Source organism: Musca autumnalis, unplaced genomic scaffold (genome assembly GCF_047663935.1).
Source record: "Musca autumnalis isolate F117 unplaced genomic scaffold, ASM4766393v1 scaffold_2, whole genome shotgun sequence".
Taxonomy (NCBI): Eukaryota; Metazoa; Arthropoda; class Insecta; order Diptera; family Muscidae; genus Musca; species Musca autumnalis.
Window position 1 is genome coordinate 30,418,629 of NW_027411755.1, and position 20,058 is coordinate 30,438,686.

Genomic DNA, 20,058 nt, shown 5'->3' on the forward strand with positions numbered 1-20,058 from the left:
ATATTTTAAGGCCCTGGAAAATCAGTACAAAATTCATTACAAAACTATATGCCACGAAAAGTCCGTAAGAGACATGGCTGAGAATTAATCACTTTAATGTAATATTGAGAGCACTATGAAATCGAATTTAATGGGGCATGATATATTTGCAAATAAATACTAAAATCAGTTAAAATTTTTTTTTAGCATAACAATGGAGGGCCAAACGAAAAGCTGCTAATGAGATCACATAATTTGAGGCATTGGAAAATCAGTACAAAACTCATAACAAAACTATTTACCACGAAAGCCACGTAAGGGGAATAGAGATTGTAGCCCGATTCTACTTCAGCTCAATAATATGATACAGAAAGATGTCTCCGAAAATATCAAGTCAATTTGGATTTGATTTCATTGTGATCTGACTAATGATATTTTTGTTATCAATTCTAGGTCATGCCTTTAAGAGTAGTTAAAAATGTGTTATATCTTCTAAATTTATTATGTCCAACTGCTGTCTAAGTTTTAGATATAAAAACCTATAATATTTCCGAACTAAAGCAATTTGATCGCTTTCGTTAACCAACCAAGCATCATCATGAAATTTCTATTAACCATTTTGGGACTATCGGCAATGGCCATTTTTGCAGCAGCTGAACCACTGCCTTACGGACAGTAAGATAACATTATACATATTTTAATTAAAAAATCATAATTAAATAATTCATTATTAACTAATTTTTTTAGGGGACCCCGTAATCATGGTGGTTTATATCCACCGGACTTTTAAGTGTTGTCCAAATTTATACGCCATCATGCTTTGTTTACTGGAGAGAAAAAAGAGGATTTTTAGGAAGAGTTTAAAAGCATTTTTTAATAAAAAATTGGTACACCACATTCTTATCTATTTTCGGTGCCTAGTACAGAAAGTTTTTTTCTTGCTACCAATCTCAGGATCGAAGAGCTCCTTTAATTTTTGTAAGTTTTTATTTTTATTTTTTTTTTTTTATTTTAAATACGTATACTGACTTTTAGTATCGATTAGCAGCAAATATCATATAACAATATGCTTCCAAAAAAGTGTTAAATTTCGCCGCGCTGATTCATTCACTATGAAGTACACCAACCAAAATGGAATAATTCGTTTCCTTTCTCTTAAGAAAGTTCTTACAGACATGTCAGTAGCGAGTGAGAATTTCGTCTTCATCAAAAATATATAAACAACATAAGGCCGCAAATAATTATTTCAAAATGTTTCAAAGGGAAAATAAACTTAATATATCTTCCATACAGTCAAACGGGCCATTTTATTGGCCAAAAGTCTTAAAGTTAAAACAAGTATTTGGTTTAAGTTAATATAGCGTTTTTAAATTCAGGGCAGAAAAAATGGAACAACGTGGGCCAAAAAATTAACCCTTTATGGACCAAATACACAACTGGTACCCCTTAACCCTTTAGGGACACAAACTGGAGGGTCTGTTATTCGTCTACAGAATTGAATGCATCGACGTCCGATAAGTTCAGAAGCTTTTTTGTTGTGTTTCGGTTTAGTTTTAATGTAAAAATGCCTTAAAATTATTACCTTGAAAATCCCCCAATATGATTTGACATATTTTGACTATAACTGTATATATTTATAAAAGATTTGTGAATAATTTGACTTTAGAACACAGCAGAATGCTGTAGACTCCAATTTACTTACTTACTTATTTAGCTGGCCCATTACAGAACATTTGTTCTATAGGCCGAACTAAGAAAAGATCTCCAATTCTCTCTATTTGTTGCTTCGCTTTCTGGAATACCGCGCCTTTTCATCTTATCATCCACTTGTTTGCGCCATCTATTCCTTGGCCTGCCAATTCTGCGTGCACCGCCAAGTGGTCCGTGTTTATACACCTTTCTAGCGGGGTCATCATCGCTCATTCTTATGATATGGCCTAGCCAACGCAATCGCTGCATCTCGATACGTTTAACAATATTGATGTCGTTGTACAGCAGATACAGCTCGTGGTTCATGCGACGTCGATATTCACCGTCAAGGCAGATTGGTCCGTAGATCTTTCGAAGAATTTTTCTCTCGAACACACCAAGCACTGCCATGTCTGCTTGCGCAAGTACCCAGGCTTCCGAGCCATCGTTTGCCTCTCCTTGCCTGAAACCTCTTTTGGTACCAAACTCTTCGGAGAGGTTCTTTCCTATTTTAACTGAGGACCTCGTGTCAGTTAAAGTCATTTTGCAAAGCCGTATGAGCTTTGCGGGGATAACAAATTCAGACATGGCTTGGAATACCTTTGAACGCAGCGGGCTGTCGAAGGCTGCTTTATAATCGACAAAAAGGTGGTAGGTGTCGATCTGCATCTCTTGGGTCTTCTCCAGGATTTGCCGCAGGGTAAATATCTGGTCAATGGTGGACTTGCCAGGTCTAAAGCCGCATTGGCATGGTCCAATTTCTCGTTAACTATAGGCTTTAGTCGTGCGCACAATATCCCTGACACGATCTTGTAGGCAATAGGGAGTAGACTTATGCCCCTATAGTTAGAGCATACAGTCTCATCTCCCTTCTTGTGGACGGGGCACAGGATACTCAGGTTCCAATCGTCGGGTACTCGTTCTTCCTGCCAGATGGTGCTAACTAGCTGATGAATACACCTTATCAGCGTGTCGCCTCCGGTTTTGAACAGCTCGGCTGGTAAGCCATCGGCCCCTGCTGCCTTATTATTCTTCAGCCGATTTATTGCTGTCTTTACCTCATCTTGGCTGGGCGGTATACATTCAATACCATCTTCTGGGATTGGGACTGTGGTATCTTCGTCGTCTTCGCTGCTATTGGATACCAACAGATTTGAAAAATGTTCTTTCCATATCCTGAGTACACTATCTGTATCAGTTACCAAATTACCTTGCTGGTCTTTACAGGAGGATGTGCCTGTACCAAAGCCATCAGTTTGATGCTTGACTCTTTGGTAGAATTGTCGGACTTCATTCTGGCTCCTGTACATCTCGATTTTTTCACACTCCCGCTTTTCCAACTCTCTCTTTTTCCTGCGGAAAAGACGTTTCTCCTCTCTCCTTTTCTCCCTGTATCTCTCTCGCGCGCTACGCGTTGCTACTGATTGCAAAGTAGCTCTATATGCCGCATTTTTCTCTTCGGTGGCAGCACGACACTCCTCATCATACCATGGATTCCTTGGTGGAGGTCTCTGGTATCCAAGTATGGATTTTGCGGCTATTTGCATGGAGTGGGCAATGCTTTGCCATTGCGCTGATATGTTATCGGGATGAGAAGTGCTTTGATTAAGCAGTTGGGCCAGTTGAGTGGAATATGCTGTGGCTATCTGTTGTGATTGCAGCTTACCGATGTCTAACTTTCGTGTTGTGTCTGTTCGTACCTTGTTTGCTACGTTTAAGCGGGTGCGTACCTTTGCTGCAAGAAGGTAGTGGTCCGAATCAATGTTTGGGCCTCGGAACGATAGTACATCCAACACGCTCGATGAATGTCTTCCATCTATCACAACGTGACCAATTTGATTACTTGTTCTTTGATCTGGAGACAGCCAGGTGCCCTTATGAATATCGAGATGATTAAATCTGGTACTGCTAACTACCATGTTTTTGCAGCTGCAAAGTCTATCAGCCTCATACCATTGTCAGATGTTTCACTGTGGAGACTGAATTTCCCGACTGTTGGGCCAAAGATATTCTCCTTTCCAATTTTGGCATTAAAATCGCCTAGAATGATTTTAATGTCATGGGCAGGGCAACGGTCATATGTTTCTTCTAAGCGCTCGTAAAATATATCTTTGGTCTGTTCGTCCTTTTCTTCAGTGGGAGCATGAGCGCAAATAAAGCTGATGTTGAAGAATTTAGCTTTTATTCGAATTGCAGCAAGTCTTTCATTCACTGGGGTGAAGCTGGATACCAGATGTTTTAGTCTCCGACTAACTACGAATCCACAACCAAATTCATGCTTTACGTCATGGCAGCTATAATACAGTGCGTCACCTTTAGGTGTTGTTGTGACGCCTTTCCCAATCCATCGTATTTCCTGTATGGCAGTAATATCGGTCTTGTACTTTTCAAGTACGTCTGCCAATGCGAAGACTGCACCTTCTCTATAAAGAGTGCGAACATTCCAGGTGCAGATTCGCAGATCATGGTCCTTAAAACGTTTGCGGGGTTCGTCAACTTTAGAGGGGATTGTTTTCCTTTTCTTTCGTTTTTTCATAGTATGCTGTTTTTTCTAGGGGAGGGTTACTAGCCCGACGCCCAAACCCAAGTGTTTAACGTTCTTATGGGAGAACACGCGGCACATGTTAGCTCACTACCTTTAACGGGTGTTAAAGGCAGTTCCCCAGGTGACACCACGGGGAGGTCAGTGTCCACTTGAGATGAAAGAGGGACCAAGATAAATCCTGGGCTTTGCCATGTTAAAACCGGTCAGGACCGTTGCTTGGTATCATCCATCCCCTACGTCGCCCGATATTTCCTGCTTACCTGTATTAAAATTCCATGAACTTAAAAAGAAACTTACCAACAAATTTGATAATATCATACTAAAAGAGCTTGGAATCTACGCTGCGCTTGGTAGCAAGAACAAACAGTCTATGCTAGGCACCCAAAATAGTTAAGTGTGGTGCACTAATTTCGTTTATTCCAATAAAAGAAAGATTTAAAACTCTTTCTAAAAAACAACTCATTTTTGTCCACTAAATGAAACATGGTGGCGTATATATTACAACAGCACTTATACGCCCCAAAGTGTTCTTCGATTTTCTTAATATTCAAAAATCATTTTAATTTTAATGTTCGAAAAGTTGCTGCACATCTTGTAGGAAGTGATATTTAATAAATAATACAATCAAATGACAATATTGTTTTTATATTCCTAGTGGTGTGACTGGACCACCACGGTTGTATAGATCACGCCTGAAAAAAAAATATTCTATGCTTAGTTAACTATGGGCTTGTTATTTATTAATAATTTTATCATACCAGCCCACTGGAAACTGAGCTGCTGCCAAAATGACCATTGCTGATAGTCCCAAAATAGATAACAGAAATTTCATGCTGATGTTTGGTTAGTTAGCGAATTAAATGAAATTAATTTAGTTCGTAAATACTTCAGCTTTTATATCCAAAATTTAAACAACAGGAGGGCAAAAAAATTAAAATATTTTTGTTAAAGGCATGGCCGAGATTTAATTACTATAAGGCATTAATAAGAACACAATGAAATAATGAGCCATGACATATAATATTAAACTTCCAATAATATCTGAAATCTGTTTCAAAATTATATTTTTACCATAATAATGGAGGATGTGAATTGTTTTAAACTTACTGCCAACGAGATTATATATTTTAAGGCCCTGGAAAATCAGTACAAAATTTATAACATACCTATATGCCACGAAAAGTCCGTAAGGGACATGGCTGAGAATTAATTACTTTAATGTAAAATGAGAGCACAATGAAATCGAATTTAATGGGGCATGGCATATTTGCATGACATATTTGCAAACAAATACTAAACTCCCAGTAATAACTAAAATCAGTTTTAAAAGAAAAATTAGCATAACAATGGAGGGTATGATATGGCCACCACTTTAATTTATAACCAAAAGCTGCTAATGAGTTCACATAATTTGAGGCATCGGAAAATCAGTACAAAACTCATAACAAAACTATTTACCACGAAAGCCACGTAAGGGGAATGAAAAGTCTAGCTCGATTCTACTTTAGCTCAATAATAGGATACAGAGAGATGTCTCCGAAGTCAAATTGCATTTAATTTCATTGTGATCTGACTAATGATATTCTTGTTATCCATTCTAAGTCATGCCTTTAAGAGTAGTAAACATGTGTTATATGTTCTTAATTTATTATGTCCTACTGCTGTCTATGTTTTAGATATAAAAGCTTAAATATTTCCGAACTAATGCAAGTTGATCGCTTTAGTTAACCAACCAAGCATCATCATGAAATTTCTACTAACCATTTTGGGACTATCGGCAATGGCCATTTTTGCAGCAGCTGAACCACTGCCTTACGGACAGTAATATAAAATTATACATATTATAATTAAAAAATCATAATTAAATAATTAATTATTAATTAATTTTTTCAGGGGACCCCGTCATCATGGTGATTTATATCCACCAGACTTTTAAGTCTTGTCGTAATTTATACGCCACCATGTTTTGTTTACTGGAGTGAAAAAAGAGGATTTTTTAGGAAGAGTTTAAAAGCATTTTTTTTAATAAAAACAAGTAAAAAGTCGTTAAGTTCGGCCGGGCCGAACTTTTTATACCCTCCACCATAAAATAGTCTTAATTAAAATGGAATAATTAGGGTCCTTTTACAATTTTAGGTGGAACAACTTTTCGACAATGGATAGACTCCTACTGCCTCCCACTATTGCTTAAATTACACTGTGAACACAAATGTTGGGGCAGATATAATTCCTGTTAGAGATGAAAGCCCTTGGTGTCTGTATATTAAAAACCCCGAATGACCAATGCGCCGTGAGTCGAACTGCCGCGTTATGGCGTGATGAAGTTTTTGCAAGAGACCCTGTAAGCCATCATGAATTAGCATTATGTCTTTGTTTGTTGTTTTTGTAGAGCACTTAAGCAACAGTGATGGCCCACAGGGTCTCTAACAAAAATTTCATCACGCCATAACGCGGAAGTTTGACTCACGGCGGATCTGTCCTTCGGGGTTCATAATATACTCACCAAGGCCTTTCTTCCCAAAGCGGAATTTTCCGTGCCCCAGACTTTCATCTCCATTTTGTTGCACAGTGTTATCTGATCTAATCTAAAAAATGTGTTCAGCTAGGTGAAAGGTACCACCAACGGGGCTATATCAAAGAGTAAACCAACCTTTAAATTTTTTGGCGGAAAAGTTTTATAGCTGCAGGGAACTTCAAGAGTCAAATTGAGGGTAGTTTCATCAAAACAATGTAGACCCTCAAAAATGGACCCATATTGACGAATTTTAGTGAAGAAATTTCGTGACCACTGAAAATTCCCGAAAATCGGGAGTTACAGTTATATTTGGGGGATATACCAAAACATGGACCTATATTGACGATTATTTTTGAATAGACAAAATTGTAGCTAAAATTCTCAAAATACCGATCATTACAGCTAGTTCGGTTAAAAATTGCAGCTAAAATTCTCAAAATACCAAAAATCGGGAGGTACCGATATATGGGGGCTATACCAAAACATGGACCTATGTTGACGATGTTTCGTGGAGATGTTTCACGACCACTGAGAACCTCAAATGTCAAATTACAGCTAGTTCGGTTAAAAATTGTAACTAAAATGCTCAAAATACCGAAAATCGGGAGGTACGGTTATAAGGGGGCCATACCAAAACATTGACCTATGTTGACGATGTTTGGTGGAGATTTTTTATGACTACGGAGAACCTCAAATGACAAATTACAGCTAGTTCGGTTAAAAATTGTAGCTAAAATTCTCAAAATACCGAAAATCGGGAGGTACCGTTATATGGGGGCTATACCAAAACATTGACCTATGTTGACGATGTTTGGTGGAGATGTTTTATGACTACGGACTATATCAAAAAATGGACCTATGCCCATATCTTTTGGGGTATAAGTTTGTTGATCACTAGGAACCCCAAGTGCCAAATTATAGCTAATTCTGTCTGCAAATGTGGCGAAGAACGTCAAAATACCTCAAATCCGGAGGTACCGTTATATGGGGGCTATACCAAATAGTGGACCGATATAGCCCATCTTCGAACTTGACCTGCCTATGGAAAAAAGACCCTCGGGTGCAAAATTTCAGCACTCTATCTCAATTATTGCGGATGCTAGAGTGATTACAACAGACGGACAGACGGACAGACGGACAGACAGACGGACAGACGGACATGGCTAGATCGTCTTAGAATTTTATCCTGATCATGAATATATATACTTTATAGGGTCGCAAATGATTAGTTCGATGTGTTACAAACGGAATGACAAACTTAATATACCCTCCATACTATGGTGGAGGGTATAACAAGTAAAAAAGTATCAGTCGGCTTTGCCGACAGAGATATACCCTCAGCCTGTGCAAATTAAAACACTTTTTTCACAAAAAACTTATGTATTTAGGGGGTTTCAAAATTTTGGTCGTATGAACCGACAAAAATGTTGATTAGGATTAAAGTTCAAAAATTTTGCGGAAAAGGTACTTAAAGGAATGGACCGATATAGACCATTGGGGTGTCACAGGGGGGTTTTTACACCCTTCGGGCTGTTTTCTCAAGAAGTATGGACTTGCCCCTGAAACAACTTTTACCATCGTAATTGAGGCAGCAAACGTAAGTTGCTTCAACAAAAATCAAAGTGATTCAATAGCAGGTCTTAAACTGAACTTATCCAAATATAATCCATATTCGAACCTGATCTAGTATGGACCAAATCAGTCACTCTCATCAAGAGTTATCGTGCGCACAATTTTTCCAAATATTTTGAACTTATGTGGGGTAGGTACCTGAAGGAGTGGACCGATATGGCTTATTACCGAACTTAAACTAAGTTTGGAAACAATATTACGAAGGACAAATTTTGGCCGGAATCGGCATTTCCGTTCGAGAATTATCTTGCACTTCCACCCATAAACATGGTGTCATAGGGTTTGTTTTTCAACTTTCAGGCTATTTTTTCAGGAAGTATGGACTTGCCCCTGAGGAAACTTGTACCTTCGTATAGGGGACAGTGAATACAATATGTTACAACAAAAACCAAGGCGATTCGAGAGCAGGTCCTAAACTGAACTTTTCCGAAATTTTGTGTGGGAGGTACTCGAAGGAGTTTACCGATTGAGTCCATATTGGAACCTCATCTAAGTCTGGTAGAAATTTCATAATGTGCAAAGTATGGACCAAATCGGTTACTCCCTTCAAGAGTTATTGTACGCACAAATTTTCCGAACATTTTCAAAATTTTGTGGGGGAGGTACCGGAAGGAGTGGACCGATATAATCCATCTTTGAACTTGAACTAAGTTTGGACAAAATATTAGGAAAGCCAAATTTTGGAGCGAATCGGCAGATCCGTTCGAGAATTATCTTGCGCTCCAACCACTACACACGGTGTCATAGGGTTTTTTGTAACTTTCAGTCTATTTTCTCAGGAAGTATGGACTTGCCCCTAATGAAACTTACAGCGTGGTATAGAGGACAGCGAATACAACTTGCGTAAACAAAAATCAAAGCGATTCGAGACCAGGTCCTAAACTGAACTTTTCCGAAATTTTGTGTGGGAGGTACCCGAAGGAGTGGACCGATTGAGTACATATTGAAACCTCATCTAAGCTTGGTAGAAATTACACGATGTGCAAAGTATGGACCAAATCGGTTATTCCCTACAAGAGTTTTCGTGCGCACAAGTTTTGCGACAATTTTTGAACATTAGTGGGGGAGGTACCTGAAGGAGTGGGCATATATGGCCCATCTTCGAACTTAAATCGAATCTGGACAAAATATTTCGATACCCAAAATTTGAACCGAATCGATTGATCCGTAAGAGAGTTATCGTGCGCACCAGCCAGACAGACCGACAGACAGACGGACAGACAGACGGACAGACAGACAGACAGACAGACAGACGGACGGACATTGCTAGATCTACTCAAAATTGTCTGAAACGGATATCGTACAAACATACTTGGGGTCTAAAACCATTATTTCGATGAGGCACATTTTTGGTCGTATCAAAGTGTAAATACCCTCTTTAGCCCAAAAGCTGAGGGTATAAAAATACCACGGATCGTATAATTATTGTCGTCATGTATACGCCTTCGTTTTCACATGCCAAAGTATGTTTGTTCATTCTGCAGAACTAAGGAAAGATTACAAGGCACCATAATTGAAATTTTTTTTAAATTCCTAAAATATGTACCATGAATTTCTGTAGCGGTTTGTATTGTACAACGTGATCTAGCGCAGGAAATCTTTGTGTTTTTGTACGTTTAAATATGTCGACATATATCACAGTTCAGGTGACGTAGGGGATGAAAGATACCAAGAACCGGTCCTGAGCGGCTTTAACATGGCAAAGTCCAGGATTTATCTTGGTCCCTCTTTCATCTCAAGTGGACACTGACCTCCCCGTGGTGTCACCTGGGGTAGCTGTCTTTAACACCCGTTAAAGGTAGTGAGCTAAAATGTGCCGCGCGTTCACCCATAAGAACGTTAAAAACATGGGTTTTGGCGCAGGGCTAGTTACACTCCCCTAGAAAAAGCAGCCTGCTATGAAAAAGCAAAGGAAAAGAAAACAAATCCCTCTAAAGTTGACGACCCTCGCAAACGTTTTATGGACCATGATCTGCGAATCTGCACCTGGAATGTTCGCACTCTTTATAGAGAAGGTGCAGTTTACGCATTGGCAGACGTACTTGAAAAGTACAAGGCCGATATTTCTGCCATACAGGAAATACGATGGACTGGGAAAGGCGTCACAACAACACCTAAAGGTGACGCACTGTATTATAGCTGCCATGACGTAAAGCATGAGTTTGGTTGCGGATTTTTAGTTGGTCAGAGGTTAAAACACCTGGTCTCCAGCTTCACCCCAGTGAATGAAAGACTTGCTACAATTCGATTAAAAGCAAAATTCTTCAACATCAGCTTTATCTGCGCTCATGCTCCCACTGAAGACAAGGACGAACTGACCAAAGATATATTTTATGAGCGCTTAGAAGAAACACCGTGGTGCAATGGTATGCACACCCGCCTTGCACGCATAAGGTCGTGGGTTCGATTCCCCGGCCAAGCAACATCAAAACACTTTTCAACGGTGGCAAAATATCCCTCAGTAATGTTGGCGACATTTCCTGAGTATTTCAGCCATGTAAAACTTCTCTACAAAAGTGGTGTCTTAGACACGCCGTTCGGACTCGGCGATATCTCATTGAGCTAATATGAATCGGGGTGCACTCATTGATATGAGAGAAGTCTCCCTTGTCCCGTATGGGATGTTTGTGGAACAATTATAAGAAGAAACATATGACCGATGTCCTGCCCATGACATTAAAATTATTCTAGGCGATTTTAATGCCAAAATTGGAAAGGAAAATATCTTTGGCCCAACAGTTGGAAAATTCAGTCTCCACAGTGAAACATCTGACAATGGTATGAGGCTGATTGACTTCACAGCGGCAAAAAACATGGTAGTTAGCAGTACCAGATTTCAACATCTCGACATCTATAAGGGCAACTGGCTGTCTGCAGATCAGAAAACAAGAAATCAAATTGATCACGTTGTGATAGATGGAGGAGCAAACATAGACTCGAACCACTACCTTGTTGCAGCAAAGGTACGCACCCGGTTAAACGTAGCAAACAAAGTGCAAACAGGCACGACACGGAAGTTAGACATCGGTAAGCTGCAATCACAACAGTAAGCCACAGCTTATTCCACTCAACTAGCCCAATTGCTTAATCAAAGCACTCCTCATCCCGATAACATATCAGCACAATGGCAAAGTATTGCCCACTCCATGCAAACAGCCGCAAAATCCATACTTGGATACCAGAGACCTCCACCAAGGAATCCATGGTATGATCAGGAGTGTCGTGCTGCTACCGAAGAGAAAAATGCGGCATATAGGGCTACTTTACAATCTGTAGCAACGCGTAGCACACGAGAGAGATATCGAAAGAAAAGGAGAGAGGAAAAACGTCTTTTCCGGGGGGAAAAGAGAGTGATTGAAAAGCAGCCGAGCTGTTCAAAACCGGAGGCGACACGCTGGTAAGGTGTATGCATCAGCTAGTTAGCACCATCTGGCAGGAAGAACGAATACCCGACGATTGGAACCTGAGTATCCTGTGCCCGTCCACAAGAAGGGAGACAAGACTCTATGCTCTAACTACAGGGGCATTAGTCTACTCCCTCTTGCCTACAAGATCGTGTCAGGGATATTGTGCGAACGACTAAAGCCTATGGTCAACGAGATAATTGGACCATACCAATGCGGCTTTAGACCTGACAAGTCCACCATTGACCAGATATTTACCCAGCGGCAAATCCTGGAGAAGACCCAAGAGATGCAGATCGACACCTACCACCTTTTTTGTCGATTATAAAGCAGCCTTCGACAGCCCGCTGCGTTCAAAGGTATTCCAAGCCATGCCCGAATTTGGTATCCCCGCAAAACTCATCCGGCTTTGTAAAATGACTTTAACTGACACGAGGTCCTCGGTTAAAATAGGAAAGAACCTCTCCGAAGAGTTTTGTGCCAAAAGAGGTTTCAGACAAGGAAACAGCCTTTCGTGTGATCTCTTCAACATCCTGCTGGAAAAGGTTAGCAGTGAGGCATACGTCAAAAGAAGTGGCACAATCTACACCAATAACCACATGTTACTTGCTTATGCTGATGATATAGACATCATGGGCCGATCAGTAAAAGAAGTAACCGATACCTTTATGAAGGTCGAAGAAGAATCTGCTAAAGTGGGTCTGGCGGTAAACGGTGTGGACGCGCAATGCGTCCATTGAGCTTGGACCAACTGTGGAAGTTGTCTCCTATAATTTTGAGGTAGTAAAAGACTTTGTCCACCTCGGCACCTCCGTATACACAACAAATGACATCAGTTGTGAGATAAAAAGAAGAATTGTATTGGCCAACAGATGCTACTTTGCTTTAAGTAAGCAGTTTAAAAACAAAGCCACATCTCGTCAAACAAAAATAACGCTCTACAAAACACTGATACTACCCGTGCTGATGTATGGTTCCGAAGCCTGGGTACTTGCAGATAAGGCAGTGCTTGGCGTGTTTGAGAGAAACCTTTCTTCGAAAGATCTACGGACCGATCTGCGTTGACGGTGAATATCGACGTCGTATGAACCACGAGCTGTATCTGCTATACAACGACATCAATATTGTTAAACGTATCGAGATGCAGCGATTGCGTTGGCTAGGCCATATCATAAGAATGAACGATGATGAACCCGGCACAAACAAGTGGATGAGATGACAAGGCGCTGTATTCCAAATAGCGAAGCACGAAACAGAGAGAATTGGAGATCTTTTTTTAGTTCGGTCTATGGAACAAATGTTCTGTAATGGGCCATGTTCTGAAGCTATTATTTTCCGCCTATGTTGCCTTTTGATGTCCTTAAGTGTTTCAATGGTTAAAATGGTTAAAGAAGTTCCAATAGCTAATATATGAATATGCCCTATGAAAATACATTTCTTTCAAAATTGTATTCGGTCATTAGAATATTTTAGTTTTATCTGAAAGACTTCGACTCACAAGAAAAAACTTGTAGGGCCTGGAGGCGTATATGGATTGTCGTTAAGTATACAACAACGCTTACTTAAAGTAAGAAAAAGTAATAAGTTTAATAAAAGCGTTTCAAAAAAATTTTATTAAAATTAAATACAATGTAGCCCTTACACTAACCTACTTCCAATACTGGAACCTTTTTTTTTTTTGTTGGAGCTGAACTCAAGATAGACTCTAGGTGCCTCGCATTTTTGCATCGCATATTCAATTGACATCAAGTTGCAATATGTTCTAATTGACTCAATCTTTTCTTTGATATTGCGATCTTCCCCTACTGCTGAAACCATCAACAATTTGGAATGCAAATTATTTTTTTTTTTTAGTTAGAATACCTTCATCCATCCTCACAATATGATGAGACACCTTTGTCAGCTTTTGACAGATTTGGGCATGCTATTTGTCTGCATATGTCTCTTTTAGAAGAAAATCGATTTTCTCCACTTTAGTTATATTCATATTCTGATGCTTTTACCCTCGGCAGATATGAATTCAAAAGAATTCTTTGCTACAGCAACCCCATTCATTGCCACCACATTACCTAGTTCGGAAAATAAATTATTGTATTATTAGCTGGCAGAAATTTAAGGAACATAAAAACATTTACATAGCCTGAAAATAATATTCCATATACCATTTAATTTAGAATGATTAATTACAAATTTTTGTTTTAAAATAATAATATTAAAATTAACAATTGCTTAGGTGGCGTATACATAGCGTCAGTAATTATACGCAACATTGTACCGCACCAAATTATCAGTTGGCAGAAATTTAAGGAACATAAAAAAACATTTACATAGCCTGAAAATAATTTTCCATATACCATTTAATTTAGAATAATTAATTAAAATTTTTATTTAAAATAATTTATTAAAATTAACAATTGCTTACGTGGCGTATACATAGCGTCAGTAATCATACGCAACATTGTACCGCACCAAATTAGTTAGAGGTGTAGCTGTAGTGTGATTATGTAGCTGTTTTGTATTCCATAACGACAAAAAACGATAGAAATTAAAGCCCATAATGTTGAACGAAATTAACTCACCTAAAGTCGCCGTTAAAAATAAGAATTATGGGAACTTAGATATTTCCACATGACGACAATTGGCGGTAAATTTTGTCGTAAACTAATTAGAGAGTCGATTCTCTAACTAGTTTACGACAAAATTTACAGATTTCAAAATTAAGAATGTTGAAAAATGTTGTAAATTTATTATGAAAACCATTTTATTAATCAATGTATTAAAGACACTAATTGTCAAACTATTGCTGGTGGCTTTGTAGTAGTGTTAGTTTGAGAAAATCAAATGAGATCCACGACAAATATACAGGAAACCAAAATTATAAATTAAAATATATCCAATGGCCTTAAAGAATTTTCCATAATGAGAAACTTTATTCTACATCAACCTCTAGAATATGTTAAAATATTAAAATGATCGAAAGAAACACAAGTAATACCCTAAGGCGTATTAGTATTGTCATCACGTATACGACACGGGCTATGTTTACAAGAAATCTTGTTTGTATTTGTTTCGTTTTTCTGTATTGGGAGCAGCATATCCCGGAATGCCTGCTCCGAATTCTATTGGTCCGAGCCGGGACGGAGGAAAACCCAGGACCAATATATCTGTGCTCAGTTTGTCACATCCGCATCTTCACCCACATCCAACCTTCGGTGAGATGCAATAGATGTCAGGAGTGGGTGCATCTAAGGGGTTGCTCTGGACTCGTCCACGTGAGGGACTACGACAGGGACTATGTTGCTGCATGCTGCGTGAACACAGTCCCCAGTGAGTCGTCGTCGGATTACGATACTCTCTCGTCGTCTGATTACGAAACTCCCCCTCAATCCCCTCGAAAACAACCGGTCACGCAGCCTTTAACACCAGCCGTTGTTGTCCCAATCCCCGAAAATTCAGCCTTTTTGCAATTGAATTGCAATGGACTCCGAGGTAAGATCGAGGAGATAGTAGATTTTATGAGTCGGAAGAACATCAAGGTCGCGGCGGTGCAGGAAACCAAGCTGAACAACAACCACAGCTTAGAGCATTGTGATGGTTACAATGTTCTGAGGAAAGATCGCACCAGAAGTGGAGGTGGGGGATTGGCTTTCCTATTGCACCCGTCTGTCCAATACAGACCTATCTCGCTTGAGCCTGTCTCTAATGACCCGTACATGGAATGTATGGGGGTAGCAGTCAGGTGTGGAGCTGCCGAGATAGAGTTGCTGAATGTATACATCCCGCCGAGAAATAGCTGTATCCCTGATTATAGGCCTGACATTAGCCCGCTCTTGCAAGGTCATAATCATCTGGTCCTGGAGGATTTTAATGCGCATCATGAGATGTGGCATTCGGCCCTCGGAAACGACAAGAGAGGCAGCGCTGGCTGAGCAGATTGATAGCTCTACATTTTGCACGGTCAATGAGGACGCCCCTACCCGAATTAGAGGAGAGTGTCACAGCTCGCCTGACATAACCATCGTGTCACCTGGTCTGACAAATGACGTTACCTGGCAACCCGTCATTTCCCTTGGATCAGACCATCTCCCCATAATTGTCTCCATTAGCAGACCACCCGACTTCATTACCTCTGAACGCCGCACGTTCATCAATCATAAAAAGCTGATTGGCCGAGTTTCAGAGAGTTCAATAATCACCGCTTCAGAGAATTGCCCAATCCTTCTGATGTTCGGGTAGCGGAAAGGACGTGCCGGGACATCATCACTGCTGCAGCCGCTCGCCATATCCCAGCTGGTCGAACACCCGAAGTAAGACCAAATTTCCCAGCAGAGGCGACGGGATTAGCAAATGAGCGTGATGACCTTCGTCATATCAACCCCAAAAGAGTCAGGGAGCTGACACTGGAAGTTAACAGGTTGGTCGGCGAGCATAAGCGGAACAAATGGTTAAATCATCTGAAGAGCTGCAACATTGGAGCCGGTATAGGTGAATTGTGGGCAACGGTTAAGTCACTCTCGAACCCTGGAAGAAGGGAAGATAGGACCTCAGTCACGTTTGGCGACGTTTCGTTGACTGACCCGAAGAGGTGCGCAAGTAATTTCAATCGACAGTTTGTCGAGCACCCTGAGAGTGACAGGGCGAAGAGTATTATGTCGCATCAGATCTCTTCCTGCCGAGGATGAACCACCACAATTTACAATGGATGATGTTGCCAATGCCATCAGGAACGCTAAATCATCCAAAGCGTTGGGCCCTGATGGAATCTCCATGGTAATGTTGAAGCAGCTGGATGAGCCGGGAGTCGAGTATCTCACCAAAGTCTTCAACTTATCGCTAGCCACCCTCGTTGTTCCCGAAGTCTGGAAAATGGGCAGGGTGGTCCCACTACGGAAGCCAGGCAAGGACGCCAGCAAAAGTGAATCGTACAGACCGATTTCGCTTTTGTCGCCCGTAGCAAAGACATTTGAGGTCTTGCTCCTTTCCGAAATAGCTATCAAGTTGTCGATCATCAGCATGGATTCCGTAAGCAGCACAGCACGACAACAGCGCTGCACGCCATTACCACATATATCTGTAAAGGACTCAACCAGAGACGGCCGTGCGATAGAACAGTGATGGTGGCGCTTGGCTTGGTGGCTCAAAAGCCTTTGATACAGTCAGGCACTCCACGCTGTTTGAGGACATTGAGCGGACAACCCTCCGGCCAAGCTTGAAACGTTGGATAGTCAACTATATGTGTGGACGCCAGTCGTACGTGGAATTCAGGAATAAGAAGTCCAAACCCCGTAGAGTGAAACAGGGAGTTCCCCAAGGTGGGGTGATATCTCCGGAACTGTTTAACCTCTACCTCTCCTGACTGCATTGAGATCGTGATGTATGCGGATGATTGCACGATCCTGGCGTCGGGTACCTATCCTGATGACATCTGTGAGAGACTGAACAACTATTTAACCGATCTTACCACCTTTTTCCATTCGAGGAATACGCAGATTTCCGCCACAAAATCTACAGCCACTCTGTTCACCACATGGACAGCGCAGTTTGGACGTGAGTTGAATGTCGTGGTCGACAGTAGCAGAATTCCGACCACAAACTGCCCTAAAATTTTAGGGGTCACATTCGACACTACATTCACGTCGTGCGCACACGCCACAGCTATCTGCGACAAGTTGAAAAGTAGGAACAAGGTCCTCAAGTCCCTGGCCGGCAGCACTTGGGGTGCAGATAAAGAAACTTTGTTGGCCACGTATAACGCGATAGGTCGGTCTGTGGTAAGCTATGCGGCTCCAGTCTGGTCCCCGAGATTGTGTGATTCGAACTGGAAAAGATTCAAACTTGCCAGAATGCCGCCCTGAGAACAGCGACAGGGTGCCTCCTCAAATCTTCAGCGGACCATCTACATGAGGAGGCAAAAATTCTTCCTGTAAAGCAACACAATGAGATGCTTTCGTTGCAGTACCTGCTTGGATGTTATCGTGTGAGCCATCCCAATCACCATCTTGTGGGTAGGCCCGGCCCATTCAGGGAGATCAGGAAGGATATCCATGCTTTAGAGGATTGAATAGCATTCGCACGGACGCAGTTGCCAAGGCCTTAGGCAATTATAGTGTGAATAAAGTACTCGGAGTACATCCTCCATCTATCGCAGCTGAGGAACGTCAGCTGCCACGACAAACCAGAGTAGTTTTGGCTCAACTACGCTCGGGATATTGCAGTCGCCTAAATTCGTATTGGGCGGAAATCGATCGCGCCGTGCAAGACATATGCCCAGTATGCGGCATGGGCCCGCACGACACACAACACCTTTTTAACTGCCCCGCCAAACTTACCCATCTAACTCCAGTGGATCTGTGGCTACATCCCATCGAAGCAGCTACTTTTCTGGAACTGGAGATAGACCCAGAGACAGATTGAACAGAGGAACGAACATATAAACATAACAAAAACACTGTTACAACAACAACAACAAGAAATCTTAACTTTGTGAGAAACTTATTTGTATTTTTTTTTTTTTTTTTGTAGAAATTATTTATAATTGAATATGAATAGTGGAAAAACATTCTGTCAAAATCAAATTTTGCAACACTCTTCGAAGGCCTTACAGTAATGTTCCCCAGAATATTTCAGTCATGTTAAACTTTTCTAATAGAGATATCGAACTCTGTGCGAAACCACCTTAAGGTTCGATGATAAGAAATTGCTTTCATATTATTGAGTTAGGATGAAATAGGACTCCACTTCCCTTGTCCCTTACGCAGAATTTTTGGCAAATAGTTTTGCTATGAATTTTGTATTGAATTTCCAAAGCCATAGATTATATGATCTCATTAGCAGTATTAGTTTAAAGTTTAGATGGTGGCTATAAAGCTATTCGTATCCTGCTTAATTATGCTAAAAATATTGTTTTAAACCTGATTTAGGGTATTGTTGGAGTTTAATATTTGTGTGCTAATATTTCATGCCCCATTAAATTCTATTCCATTGTGCTCTCAATAATTAATTAATTAATTCTAGGCCATGATTTTAGCAAAAAAAAAGTGTTTTATATTTATTATGCCCTACTCCTGTTTAAATTTTCGATATAAAAGCTTAAATATTTCCAAACTAAAGTAAGTTAATCTAATTCGTTAACCAACCAAACATCACCATGAAATTTTTATTTACTTTTTTGGGGCTATCAGCAATGGCCCTAGTGACAACAGCTGTACCACAGATGTATGATAAAATTATTGATAAATAACAAGACTATAGTTACTTAATCATTGAATGTATTATTTCAGGGATAGACTCAGCCGTGTTGGTTCGTACGTACGACCATATATAGATTAAAATAATTGACAATGTTTGTATTATTTTTTTTATATTCAGAACATCAAAACAAAAAAATAAAAGAATTTTGAATAATAAGAAAAACGAAAAATACGTTGAGGCGTAAAATTGTTTTGTAATATATACGCCATTATGTTTCGTTTACTGGACAAATAAGGTGGCATTTTTTCTTGGAATAAAAAAAATTTCTACACCGCATACTTATCTATTTTCGGTGACTAGCACAGAATGCTTGTTCTCGCTGCCAAACTCAATATAGACTCCAAGCTCCTTTAATCGAAGATTAACAAATATTCGTAAGTTTTTTTTATTGAATTTTAAATATGCCTGGCGTATACATATCGTCAGTAATCATACGCAATATTGTACCTGCACCAAATTAATTAGCGGAATGCTTATCAGCAGTGCGATTATTTAGCTGTATTCTTTAACGACAAAAAATTGTAGATTATCAAAACGCAAAATGTTGAATGAAAACTAACTCGCCTAAAGTTGCCGGTAAAAAATAAAAAGCATGAACACTTAAACATTTCCACATGATGACGAGCGCTGAGCTCCTCAATTCAATTCTTAGTTTTTCAGGAAGAGCACAACGCTGGCGTATACATGACGACAATACTTGTACGACCCACGGTATTTTTGTTTTACTTTTTAGGATATATTAAGATTATTTTTCTTTTTTTAAATATTTTGAAATGATCATTTGTGTCCCTATAAAGTATCTACATTTTTGGCGCTTACGAAATTCTCTCTCGATATAGACATGTCCGTAACTACTTTCGTAAAAGAAAAGAAACGAATTATTCCATTTTGATTAGTATTATTCAATTTGTACGGGGTTCAATGCGTCCAAACTTAACACTTTGTGTAAGCATATTATTATATGATATTTGCTGCTAACCGATACAAAAATTCTGTCTACATACATATTCAAAATCGAAAAAATTTACAACCATTTGTTAATT

The 20,058-nt window shown here is 40.0% G+C and overlaps 4 long non-coding RNA genes across 8 annotated transcripts in view; 2 read left to right on the plus strand and 2 right to left on the minus strand.

Annotated features, from left to right (window-relative positions):
* LOC141393851 (uncharacterized) overlaps positions 1 to 20,058 on the minus strand; it is a 394,506-nt gene that overhangs the window by 109,299 nt on the left and 265,149 nt on the right. The gene's annotated exons all lie outside the window — the stretch shown is intronic.
* Positions 4,749 to 5,356, minus strand: LOC141393847 (uncharacterized). 5 transcript variants are annotated; one of them, XR_012410202.1, is made up of 3 exons: positions 5,321 to 5,356; positions 4,972 to 5,104; positions 4,749 to 4,905 (listed from the first exon to the last, which is right to left on the minus strand). It is a non-coding gene; the product is annotated as an uncharacterized lncRNA (long non-coding RNA). The 5 variants fall into 5 exon arrangements; XR_012410200.1 differs by having other exon boundaries at positions 4,972 to 5,261; positions 5,321 to 5,331; XR_012410201.1 differs by having other exon boundaries at positions 4,972 to 5,184; positions 5,285 to 5,327.
* On the plus strand, positions 5,553 to 6,295 carry LOC141392665 (uncharacterized). Its single transcript, XR_012409840.1, has 3 exons — positions 5,553 to 5,683; positions 5,890 to 6,034; positions 6,107 to 6,295. It is a non-coding gene; the product is annotated as an uncharacterized lncRNA (long non-coding RNA).
* On the plus strand, positions 18,862 to 19,184 carry LOC141392666 (uncharacterized). The gene is made up of 2 exons (XR_012409841.1): positions 18,862 to 18,979; positions 19,045 to 19,184. It is a non-coding gene; the product is annotated as an uncharacterized lncRNA (long non-coding RNA).